Source organism: Suncus etruscus, chromosome 2 (genome assembly GCF_024139225.1).
Source record: "Suncus etruscus isolate mSunEtr1 chromosome 2, mSunEtr1.pri.cur, whole genome shotgun sequence".
Lineage (NCBI taxonomy): Eukaryota > Metazoa > Chordata > Mammalia > Eulipotyphla > Soricidae > Suncus > Suncus etruscus.
The window spans coordinates 109,458,184-109,471,575 of NC_064849.1; positions in this window are offsets into that span (position 1 = coordinate 109,458,184).

The window sequence follows — 13,392 nt, forward strand, 5'->3', positions numbered from 1 at the left end:
GCATTTATTCTGGGGTGCAGGCACTAGGTGGGGTGCTGTTCCGAAAGGAAATGCACTTTTCCGGAGTTTATCCCCCCTAGCACCCATTTTTCTTCTGCAGATGCGCACATTATTTCCCAGGCTTTGATCTGGAGTCCCTCGCTAGAAGTAGAGGGGGCCCTAAGGAAGGAGAGTAGAAGGAAAATCTCCTCTTGGAATGGGGTGAAGGTGGGGGTAGGGGTGCGCGCAGAGGCCCAGACGCGCGTGTCACTGCGCACATTCGCGCTCAGACGCCAAGCCCTGGCTGTGCAGAGCCGGGTTCCGGATTATCTGCTCTGTGTTTACTGTTTCGAGGGCTTTACGTGAAACGAATAAATTTTTACTTGCTCCCTGGGACTGGCTTGTTGTTTTATGGCATGTACTTATTTAAAGCCTCTTTTGTCGGTGTTGAAATGGCCCAAGCTCCCAAATACTATGCAGGGCTATGAGCATGGAAAAAAAAATACCAATTGCTCTGAGCATCTTTGGCTTAGCAAAATGCTGTGGAGCGAGGAACCTTATTCTTAACATTATTCTTACACAGAGAGCGCACACGCACGCGCTCTCTTACAAACACACTTGCACACACCACACCACACACACACACACACACACACACACACACACACACACACACACACACACACACACACACACTTTTCTTTCTCAAGAGCCAGAGACTAATGTTTTTTAATGTCTCATGCAGAGGGCTAGGGGAATGCAGACTAGAGAATTCTACCTGAAATACTGCAGGCATTGGAGAATTTCTACAGAAACTATTCTGATTAAAAACAAGCCTCCATACAAATCTATTTATCCTCCTTCCGTCTGTATCCGCTTAGAGTTTATTCTTTCTTTCTTTTTTTTTTCTGGCTCCCTCAAACTCCAAAAGGTAAGCATAATGCTTGCTGGGCAAGAGCGAAGAGTTGCCTCTTTTAACCCATAATAGCTGTCGTCTTTACACTTTGTTTAGGAAATGGAATAAGAATGGGAGGGGGACTTAATTTAATGGCACAACGGAGCTGTATAAATACAATATTCATTTTTTAAAAGTGAAGTGGATTTGGTTTACTCTGAAGAACAGTAATTCAAACAGCACCTATCTGCTCCAGATAGAGTAGCTCTGTACATCTATACAGGCAAGTTTGAAATTTAGAACAGGGCTTTGATTTATTCCCTTTCTATCAGTGATTAATGCCCCTTAATTAGCTAATCTCAAAGCCATTATTTACAACCAGGGCAGACAAAGGGAAAACTGATGATCCAACACTTATGTCAGTTTGAAATTTTGAAACAACAAAAAAGAATGCCTCATTTAGAATGGAGACCCAGGTCTTTCAGATGAACCTCAGCTAACAAAGAAACTCATTTAAAACCAAAATAAAATAAAACAAAATAAAGCAAGAACAAATAAACTCGAGTTCTCACCTCCCCCAAACCCCTCCAAAATTCTCAGTCCAGCTCCTCTTCTCCCTTTATTGAGAAAATGCTACCTAAACCCACTGAAAAATGCAGATAGTTAAACGGGAATGAATCTACCCTTGCTATCTTCCTTTCATATAAATTCTAGAGAAGTTCTCAGTGTTAGTGGTGATGGGGAGAGTTTCTAGTGGTATTTTCCAAAATCATTTGCGGACAAGTTTTGCATTCAGAAAATAATGAGTTTTCTCTTTGTACATATTCAGGTTAGTTTGGCAAGACCCTAGCCTTAGACATAAGGGCTAGGGTCCTAGGGGCAGTGCCCAGTTCTGGGACTCCTGCAAACCCGGGAATTCCTCCTCCAACCCTGGTCTCCGAAGCGCCGCCCTCTCAGTGGTTTCATTTGCAATTAACCTGAAAACCCATTTTTGGTCAGAGCGGCTGTCTCAGGCCTCAGAAACCAGCACACATCTACTATTCTGGAGGCTATGGAAAAAATTAGAATCCCCTGCTGTCCAAAACAGGCTATGAACCCTAGGGGGTACCCACCCAGCTAGTTAAGCCTGAGATGGGCCTAAGCACTGCATTGCCAATGCGGTCCGGATCTCCACGGGCTTCTCAGGCCTTGTCCAGAGGAAGGAGCGCTGGGATGGGGGTGGGGGACCTTTTTCTTCCCCCACATTCAGAATGCAGGGAGAGGAGAGCACCTTACCACCCATCTCATCTCCATCCACTTTCTCCTAGAAATCCATGCATCACACACGCCAGGATCCTTTGTGTGATTTTGCAAGTTTGCTCTTGGAAAATATCTAAAGAGCAGGACTCAAGCAAATGTCTCTAAATCGACATAGGAAGCCTGACGCCAGCAAAAGCCAGGCTAAGTGTGTGTGTGTGGGGGGGGGGGGGTGGGGGCGCAGAGCCACGAGTAGGAAAATAAACGTTGGGACTCCTGTAATCAAGACCCCAAGCAAACCAAAGGAGGCTCCAGGCTGGGAGGGGGGAGAGGATGTGTTGAAATCCCGTCTGGAGAGTAGTAAGCGGCCAAGATCAGGGACAGAGGACCGAACCGAACCGGGCTGCCTTGAGGGAAAGCTATAGAGTGGGGTGCTGGGGTGCCTAAGGGGTGCAGGCAGCAGAGGGAGATGGTAAAGGACGCCAAAGGGAAAGAACCCACAAAAAACTAGAAAACCCAGCATCCTTTGTTTGAAAGCACCCGCGTCCTAAATCGTAGGAACCGGGTCATCATTATCACTCCGAGATGTAGGAGAGAAAAAGCCCCGAGCCCGCTCTATTCTCCATGCACCTGGTTCATTTCTCTTTCTCGGATCTCACTTGGCTGGGAGGTTCTAGAAGCCTAAGCACACACACCCAGGTCTCCCTCTTCCCATCAAAAGCTGGGTAGATTGAATAGGGAGGAAAAGAGGAAGTTGAGGAGAGAAAACAAACACAGGGGGAGAAAATAATGAGCCTGCTCATCCAACCACGGATATCTTTACTTTTTCCTCCACTTGCATTTATTTCTATGGAAACAGGTGTTGGGATATATATGTATTTAAAAAAAAAACACACATCTTTCTCCCGTACTCTCCTCCCAAATGAATGTTCTCCTTCCCAAGACATTTGGGTCTGGGGGACAAAGGCTTGTGGGCAGACAGCTGTGGGATCCAGACAAAGGTTATGTCTTCAGGAATTCTATCTCTCAAAGATTTTCTATTCCCTGCTCCCCATTCCAATGGAAAGGAATGGATTGCAATGGACGAGTCAGAATACACGTTATATGGCAGCCAGATGCAACAGGAAAGACTGACTAGTAAGAAGAAAGGAAAAAAGGACAAACATTTGGTTTCTGTGACAGCACATTTGGAAACCCAAAATAAGGATGCTTATGGAGAAACCAACAGTAGGAAATATCTACAACGTTGAGTGATTAATGAATCATTTCTTTCTTTCATCCATCATGAATTATAACAGTATATAACAAGCTGCCTGGGAAGCCAAAACTGTAGGACATTTTGAAAAACAAGGCTTGAAATCTGCCTGAAACTAACAAAGCCACCCGCCACTCAGCAGCGAACACCCCTACCTCGCTCTCCCTCCCCTTCTCGCAACTCTTCTCTCTATCCGGTCTCCCCTCCCTCATTCTCCCCCTATCCCCACTGCTCTCCTTCCTTTTATTCCTCCCACTTTCCCTCCCTCTCTCCCTTCTACCTTTACGTAACCTAACCCCAATTAGCTCCCTAGAGCAAGTCTGTATTACACCTGCTGGAGGCATCTTGATGGAGATGGGAGGAGGTGGGTTTGATTCTTTTAGCTGAGCATTGGCTTTGGTGTAGCCTGCAGGAGACCCTTGTTGGGTCTTCTTCGGGCACAAGCTTGAGACAGGCTGGCATTGTTCCTGATCTTAGGTTAGTTCTTGCCTAACGCTTTCGCTTTCCCTTATCATCCCTTCCTTCTGCTCCCTTTCTGAACATTTTCCTTCATTGCAATCTGTAAAAATTTCTCTACATATTAAGGGTTTGTAATTTAAGGAGTGGAGGGAGAACAGGATGGGTCAAAAAGGAAAGGAGGAACCCATTAGGTTTTTTCACTTTAATTTTTTAATTTTGTCACATCTTTGAAAGGCTTGTTTTGATATAAGGAAAAGCTGCCAATTCCAAATACAAACAAATGGACACACACTGCATATATCAGATGTTGGGAATAAAAATGGTTTATTGATTGAAATAATAGAGGCATTATTTTGATTTCTTTTGACATGAATGCTGATTTATGGAGCTCTTCCCCCCCCCATTGATTTCTTCTTGTAGACCAGACACATGGAAATGATAAAAATCTCACCAACGCTCACCTTGGTGCTAATCAGGATTGTTTGATGCATGTTATAAATCTGATATCCTATTCATTGCTTATCTCTGAGGAGTTATTCCCAATTTAGTATTGTCCCCTTCTCCAAAAAAATTTTTTCCCGGATGCATCTGTTTTCACTTTGCACTTTCAACAGGGCTGGAGCAGACAATGGTGTGAAAAACATCTGAAAATGCGAGGAGACAGAGCTGCATGTGTGTTTCATTTCTGCAGTGTTGTGGGGGGGGATAACAAAAGAAAATAATCACACACACACACACACACACACACACACACACACACACAGTCCAGGGCTACAGCACAAAAGACTCGCTGACCCAGCACTAAGATACAAGAGAAATTAAAGAAAGGGGAATGGGGAGGAGGGAGGGCGGCTAAGGGCAGGGCAATTGGGGAAAAGATCAATTGGGGCTGAATGATTAGTTAAGGAAGTGGACAGGAGGATTAGTGGAAGAGCAGAGGGAGAAAAGAAAGTGTATTATTGGTCTGAAACTCATGAACTTGAGGTTAGGGAGAGTTAAGTTTTCTTAAAACATTGAGTTTTCCTTTACTGCACAATGAAAGATAGATCTCTCTCTCTCTCTCTCTCTCTCTCTCTCTCTCTCTCTCTCTCTCTCTCTCTCTCTCTCTCTCTCTCTCTCTCTCTCTCCCCTCCTCTACACACACACACACACACACACACACACACACACACACACACACACACACACACACACACACACACTCCCAACCTTCTAGCAAACCAGGATCAGCCAAAACAAAGAGCCAAACTAAGTTGTCTCTGTTAATTAAACAGACAGTCCAGTCACTGGATCGCAAGAGTCGGCCCATCTGGTCTGGGTTGGGGACAGTTTGGGGAAAAGACTAAGCATGCCTTTTCCCAGAAGAGGCCCGCGCGTCCTGGAGATTCCTACGGAAGTAAGAGTGGACGAACTGATTATTAATGGGTACCGGATGTCCTCGTCGCTGCCTCAAATGCAGAGTAAAGGAAAATAAATGAAGAGCCCGTCGGTAAAGGGGTGTGGGGAGGGTGTCTGAAAGAGCTCAAAGGAAAGGAATGGAGCTGGTGCCCCGGCGCGGGATGCCAATCCCCTCCCGCAGAAGCCAGGGCCAGGGCCAGCGCCGCGGGCGGCTAGAGGAACCCAGCCAAGCACCCGGAGACCTCTCCGCCTGCTCGAGGCTGGACCCGCCGCATCCCCGCCGGCGCGTGCCGAGGGCTCCCCAACTCCGGGTCATGAAGGTTCAAGGGGTCCTGGGGGATTCTTGGAAGGTGCTTGCAGCAAATCTCCGGCTTCTCAAAGTCCCGAGGCTGCAACTTGTGCTGAGCAGTCGCGGGTGGGATGAGGGCGATAGGGGGAGGACACTGAACGCCCCGCACACCTATGGGGAACCAGCTTTGCAGACCCTTTGATTGACTCCAGACTGACTTGCATTCATCGCTCGGCCAGTAGCTGCCGCTTAACCTCTGGAGGTTTCCCCCTAAAGCTCTGCAAGGTTCTTCCCGGGGGACCGGGGGGGGGGCATCCCGGAGCCCAAGGAAGGTATGCATGGATTATCCTGCAAAAAACGGGGTCCTCTGGATCAGCTCACCTCGAGGTCGTAGCTAGTGACACTCCAGTCCTAAGGTTTCACAGCATCCCCCGGACCCCGCCTTCCATTTCTCAGGCTGCTTCTTGGCGCGAGTGCCCGAAGAACCAAGCAATTCGCTAGCTACCCTGGGAGCTCCGGAGTTCTGCAAAACATGTTTTTCCCCGTGCACCACATCTGCAGACATATACATTCAACCTCCCCCCCCACCCCACCAACGCGTTCGGAAATCGTGGGCTCCCTCCCTATTAGCAACTCACACTTATTTTTATTTTTAATGAAAGTTTTATTTTTCCCCCCCAAATCAAAATATCTCTGAGCTCACTGAGCCCAATTGTGGATTCATGAGTCTCCACCGGGGGAGGGTGTGTTGTAGGGGCAGCTACAATTTAATTTCCTTTGTCGCTCGCTGATCGCCAGAATTTAGATTTTTTACATATCATTTGTTTATCAAATCAATTCGTGGTTTCACAGCACTGTGAATCCTGTGTTGTCGGATCATTTTTAAAGAGGCTTGTTGAGTTTGTGGGAGTAGATCTATCCTTTGCCTGTTGACTTGGAATTTACTCCGAGAGCCTCTTTGAGCCTTGCTAGGATTTAAAGTTTCTGGATGGGGGTGGGGTGCCTTGCGTGTTCCCTAGTTTTCAGGCTCGACACTGTATTTCTGACTCAGTTCAGACCGCGCAATTTTGTTTTCAGTGATGGCAGAAAATAGACAGTTCTTAAGTCTCCTGACCAGAGTTCCCTCTATTCTTCTGTTTTCCATTTCAGGGTTAGTCCTGCATCTCAGGGCTTTCCAGTTGATTTCCTCACCAGGTTAGACCAGGCTTCTAGGAAGGCCTGGGATGTGGAATTCGTGGGAGATCCCATTTAATTGCTCTAATTATAATGTACACAGGAAAACTATTTTTGTTTATTCTGGTTCTTGGACCACACCCAAGTGTTCAGGCTTAAAAGTTACTCCTGGCTCTGCACTCGGGAATTGTTCCTGGCCTGCTCAGGGAAATAAGAAACATTCAGATTCGAACCTAAGTCAGTCTCAGCCAAGGCAAAGGCCCTATCCGCTGCGCTATCACTCTGGCCCCTAGGAAGACTTTGTAAATGGAGTTTGCTGATGGGGGTTTCTCAACAAGGATTCTTTCAGTTGTTGTTGTTGTTGTTTTCCTACAACATAAACTGTAGTTTGTAGGATTCTTAAATTACTCTGAGCATTTCTCTACAATTTCTGGGGGAGAAACACCATTTTAGAAAACTAGACCACAGATCACTTATTTAGCTTTGAAGAAAATACTTTTTAAAATATTTAACTCTCCTCCTCGCCCCCAGGTATAATTCCATTTGGTGGCTGTTACTGCAATAACTGATGATAGGGTGTCTTGTGATACTCTCTCCTGGATTAAAGTCAAAAGACATTTGGTTGCAGGTGTCTGCCTGGAACAGAAATGATATCTGAAGGATGGCCTTTATCATATAGGGGACCAAAGAGCCTCATTGCTGAAAGGCAGATGCTCTATCACTGAGCCATAGTGAGGAAGAAATTCTTATGGGAAAATTTCTTTATCAGTCCAACCATCAGCATCCCTACGTGTACCATGGATTCAGTTATTTCAACAGATATCAGATTAATTGTGATTAATTTTAAAATGACTAAGTGGTATAGTTCAGAATAATTCTTTGGTCTTAAAGTTTCAAGAGTGTGTAGAGTTCATTAAATACAATTTTTATTGAATCATTTGCTTTATTATTTGTAAAGTGGTATCTTCGGATGAAGTAGTATTTACACTGCTGTAAGTAGGGAGGTTCAGTTGAAGTGGCGATGCTGTGTGAGATGATAAAGGCAACACACTCAAGGATAAATGAACATACAAATGAATAAAAAAGTTCCAAGGTAACAATCGTTATTGGCAGTAGAATTGTTCTTCTGGGTTCAAGGTGGCTTCTTCTACTTTTGTCTTATCCAAGATTATAATAAATAACCCGTCAGTGTATGTTAGTTATAATCCAATGCTACAGTTGGCTGAAGATGTAGTTTCTTTGAAATGAAAGAAAAATTCATAGAAACTCCATTTGGTTTTCTAAGAGATTGTCTTTGTTATCATGTGGTGCACAAATGAGTTAGTCAATAGAATTTCGGATAAGAACCAAATGCTACAATTCAAACACTAAGCTACAAATCAATATCTACTGGATCTGAGATAGAAAAGAAGCAGAATGACAAAATTTAAATTGTAATCTAATTAAAGGACTTGTAAAATAGTAAAAATTAGACACACATGGTGACCTGAACTCACCTAATTATAGATAGGTAGGAAGAGGTTTGAGCCAAGAAAATTCCAAACCAATTCTCTTTCTTGTGATTCTTTTTTCACTGTATACAATTTAACCTACTCTTTGTACATTTTATGATTAATTGGGTCTTTAAGTCTTTAGTTATATATATGTGTGTATATATCTATATCTATACACACACATATATATATATAGAGAGAGAGAGAAAGAGAAAGAGAGAGGAGAGTATATATCAACATATGCAATCAATGGACATATGAACATTCTAGTTTCAATCTTTGTCTTTTTATTTTTTAACTTTTAATGCTATAAAGTAAGACATTCAAAACTTGCAAGACTGATTGAGTATCAGATCTGGACCAAAAAGAACCTTCTGAGAAAGGCACCAGCAATGCCTTTGGTACTGATGAATTATATTTTTCAGGTGAATGACACCTCATTGACCAACTGTTCAAATTTCAACAGGCAAAAACTGTTTTACTGTTCAACCAATATCTAGAAATTAAAGTTAATTAAAAATTGTTCTCTATGCATAAAAATAAAACATTACTGATGTTCTCACTTTCTATTAAAGATGAATTTCAAAACTATTTTGAATTTAATTATAACTTTGGTCTCCATCAAATCTAGGAGTCATTAAATTTGATATCTGCCACCATATTTTGACCCTTTATATTTTATGGAATTTAATAGAATATACTTTAGAAGCTGAATTTCGATGAGCACATTATTTTATAGTCTTAAAAATCTTTGTTTTTCATGATTCACTTTGCTTTACCTAATTTTTTCACATCTTTCTACAAATTGAGAAAAGAAAAGGGAAAAAGTATATGGGCCCCAGAGGCCAAGTGGTCTCGTTTGCTTTGGGTGGAATAAAAAAAAATAGTCAGAACTAAATACCCAAGCCAAAGTCAACAACAATGGAATCAAGACACCCACACTATAACAAGCTAAATACAAAAGAGATTGTTACATTAGTAAGCCCAGGGCTAAGGTTGGAGTTATGGAATGCATGTTGGGAATTCTGGTGGAGGAAGGTCAACACTGGTGGTAGGAATGTCCCTAATTCACTCTCTATATGCCTGAAATACAACTATGAAAAACTTGTAATTCACAATGATCTCAATAAAAATTTTTAAAAAATGTCTTTGTTCTTAATTCAAATAAACTACAATTCCTCAACTCCTTAGCATAAAAGGATCACTAATTTTCCTTTCTCCAACTTCTTGCCTTCTTTGTTTTATTCCTCTTCTTTCTCCAACTAATTATATTCAAAAGTTGAAATGAGATACAATCCATTAGATCTCTTGGCAATCACATTATACACACAACTCTATTCAGAGCTACTTTATTTTTCTGAATTGTGGATTAGGAAGAAAAGTCGAAGATAAAGAATTGTGGAATCATTGATTCTTCAACAAGAAATGAATGTGAATAACTTATTTCTTGAATCTGAATCAATATTTTATTTATCCCTGGTAACAAATGTAGCTTCATTTTTTACAGTTTTTAGACTCTGTCTATGTTTTCTAATGTTGTATTCTTTACCCCTTTTCCTAGTACTTTAAAAATACTTTCTATTAGTTATAATTTATTCTTATATTTTGCATACTACCTTTTCCATAAATGCTGATAGATATATATTTTTATGAAACTGATTTTTGATATTTTGAGTTTTTTGATATTTTTTGATATTTAAACTGATTTTTGATATTTTTATCTTATTATAATGATCTAAAGTAAAACTACCTGAATATCTTTTGATTTCTTTTTCCCCTTATTTTAGGTCACACCTGGCGGCCCTGTGTTATTTAGGGCTACTCCAAGTAGGACATTGGGGACTCAAACATAGCTCAACTGTGTGCAAAGCAAGTGCTATACCTGCTGTATAATTATTACTTCAGTCCAAAATCTATTGTTTATTTTTACTATCAATTTATCTATATGATTTACTTCTATAAATCTACTTGTATAGAGTAATAGTGTGATAACTTTGAAATGTGTTTAGTAAATTTCTAAGCAAAGATACTTCCCAATTTTTTCATACACTTTTAAATTTTGCCTGTAATTTGTAAGATTGTGACTATATTTTAAATGATTTATTTTAAACAGTAGTTTGGGTATTTGAATTTGGATGTGAATATAAAATTCATGAATATGAGAAAGAAATGTTCTTTCTCAGTCTCTTAACCTAGGGCTTGAGAAATATGTCAATGAACTGAACACATGGTTTTCAAGGGATATTGGCTACATTCACTTCCCATCATTGACTAGTCCCTAGAAAAGGAAGTATTTCTTGGGCACTTCAAGGTATGATCCCCAAAAATAAAACTAATATTTCTTTTTTTTTATTAGAGTTTATGGTAAACTATTCTACTTTGCAATAAAGGTTTATGGCATGCATATAGGTATGTCAAGGATGCTTTGTATATGTGTATAAAAGAGGAAGAGTCAGACAAATGCACACATACCAAGACAGAAACAGAGAGACAGATACAAACAATATCAAGATTTTGACTATCACATCTGAGCCATAACTTATAATATAATGTTTTATTTTACACTATTCCATTCACTCATATTCATGATATCCATAACATATTCTTGGAAAACATTTGCGCTTAAAATTTTAACTTGCCCCTTTTCTTTTCTGATGGGCTCCATGTTGCCAATAATATTATATCTTTATTTTCTTCTTTTTCATAATAGATTATTCTTGTTTTAGAGATATGATACCCTTACATTCCCTGTAGGAAGTTGATAACATATATAGTTTAAATGTTTGTTTTTTTTTTAAATTTTGAAATCTCTTTAGAAAAGGAGATTGTTGTAGAAAGTTTTTTTCCACAGAATGTAATTCTTACTTGAAAATTATTAGAGTTTTTCTTAAGGTTTAAATTTTGCTCAATTATTTGTTGATTTTGAGCTATATCTTTGTCTTTGTACTTAAATTTTCCTGTTTATGTATGATCATATTATGCTCTCATTAGTTATAAGGAAAGCTTAGACTATATTTCAGATTGAAGATATAAGTAATTCACTGTCTGAGGTCAGAATATTACTGTTGTAGGGCTGGAGAGATAGCAAAGAAATAGGGCTTTTACCTTGCAATCAGCCAGTCCAGGATAGGTGGTGGTTCAAATCCTGGCATCCCATATAATCTCCTGTGCCTGCCAGGGGCAACTTCTGAGTGCAGAACCAGGAGTAACCCCTGAGCTCCACTGGGTGTGACCCCCAAATAAACCAAAAAACAAACAAAAAATAATATCACTGTCTGAGTGTACCTGCCAATATGATAAAGGACTGTTTATCTAGTGAAATAATTCCTAGGTGCTGGGGACAAATATTTCTTTTGTTACATTTTTCCTGAAGGAAAAGAAGTTATGACCATTAAATTAGTTGGTTTTCAAATATCTAGAGCACAATTGTTCTGGACATTTTAGAATATTTTGAAAATGAAAGAGAAACATAATAATATGCGGGTGTCCTGTAAGCCCCTCAAAGGGGCCCGGCCAGCGGAGAATGGACGAGAGGCTCACGGACAACCGCATCTTTATTTTGCAAAGCTGAGATCGCAACCACACCTGTAAAAAATCTGAGAGGTTAATATTAATAAGGCCTAAGGCGGAATTCCATTCAAAGGCGTTTAATGGGGTTCAGCATCTCCTTAAATAGAGAAGGTACAGGGGGCAGGCAAAAGGCAGTGTCAATCACTCTTTTCAGTGCACAGATTTATCTCATTATTCCAAATAAGGTATAAACAGAGGACAGGTAGGTTGAACAGGAACATAACGTCATTCTCTAAATAAGGAAAGTGGGTAGGTGCAGAGGGCAGTCATGCCAGATAAGCAGTTTCCTGGGTAGAGTCTGTTTTGCCACATTCCTAAACCTAAACAGATTTATGGTGGGGCAAAGTTCTTAAGGAATAACTTTGTAACTCAAGAATGTGGGCTAGGGGGATCCAACTTCATTCCAGGCTGAGTTTCTCTTTCCCCTGGGCTAAGAAAAATTTTATTACTTGTTTCCTGCTGGTCCAAGGGTTTGTAGCAAACAGCACGTGGGGCTGGAAAATGGCAGAGAGGTTAGCAAAAGTGGCCACTGCCAAGTCACAGTAGCCATAAGTAGGATAATACTTATCCTTTGTAAGACTGCAAATACCACAAGATTACAATTTCGACATCTGATCATGTTAGTTTTTCTTTTTTTTAAGATATCTTTTTTTGTTTTTATAGTAAAGCTGGCATTTTAGAATGGGTTGTCACAAAATATAATTAACAGGTCAAATTTAGGAGGAATAAGGAGTAAAAGATAGAGTCTCCATTCTTATTCTAAGAATAGTAAAGTAGTATGATAACACATACATATATATGCATAAGAAAATTATTAGTAAATATTTGTTATTACTTACAAAAATTTATTTTTTGTTTTTTGGGCTACACTCGGTGGAGCTCAGGAGTTACTCCTGGCTCTATGCTCAGAAATCGTTCCTGGCAGGCTCGGGGACAATATGGGATGCCAAGAATCAAACCCAGGTTCGTCCCATGTCAGTTGCATGTAAGGCAAATGCCTTACCACTGTGCTATCTTAATGGCCTTAGAAATAAAATATCTTTACCGATATATGTTACCATTATAGAAACTTTTACATTGATAAGCCAGAAATGTTTATACCAAATGTTTATAAAAATGTTTGCACCAACTTTTATTTTTTAAATAGAACTGTTAGGTTTTCTTATGATTCTTGGGCAGGATATTAAAACAAATAGACTGCTGCAACAAACAAATAGACTGCTAAGTAGTGTGAGCAGAAAATTTTGGGGACTCTTTGACCCTAACATCTTAATTTGGTTTTCCAATATCAAATAGCCAGTTTGCAGATGTACTTTATTGTTATTTGTTCTTATTTTTTAATTTAACCAACTTCATTACATACAAGCTTGTGTTTGGGTTTCAGTCATGTAAAGAACACCACCCATCACTAGTGCAACATTCCCATCAAAAATGTCCCAAATCTCCTTCCTCCCCCCCAAACCCCCCCCCCCCGGTACTCTAGACAGGATTTCTATTTCCCTCGTACATTCACATTATTAGGATAGTTCAAAACGTAGTTATTTCTCTAACTAAACTCATCCGTGTTTGAGGTGAGCTTCCTGAGGTGAGCTGGAAATTCCAGCTCTTTTCTCTTTTGTGTCTGAAAATTATTCTTGCAAGAATG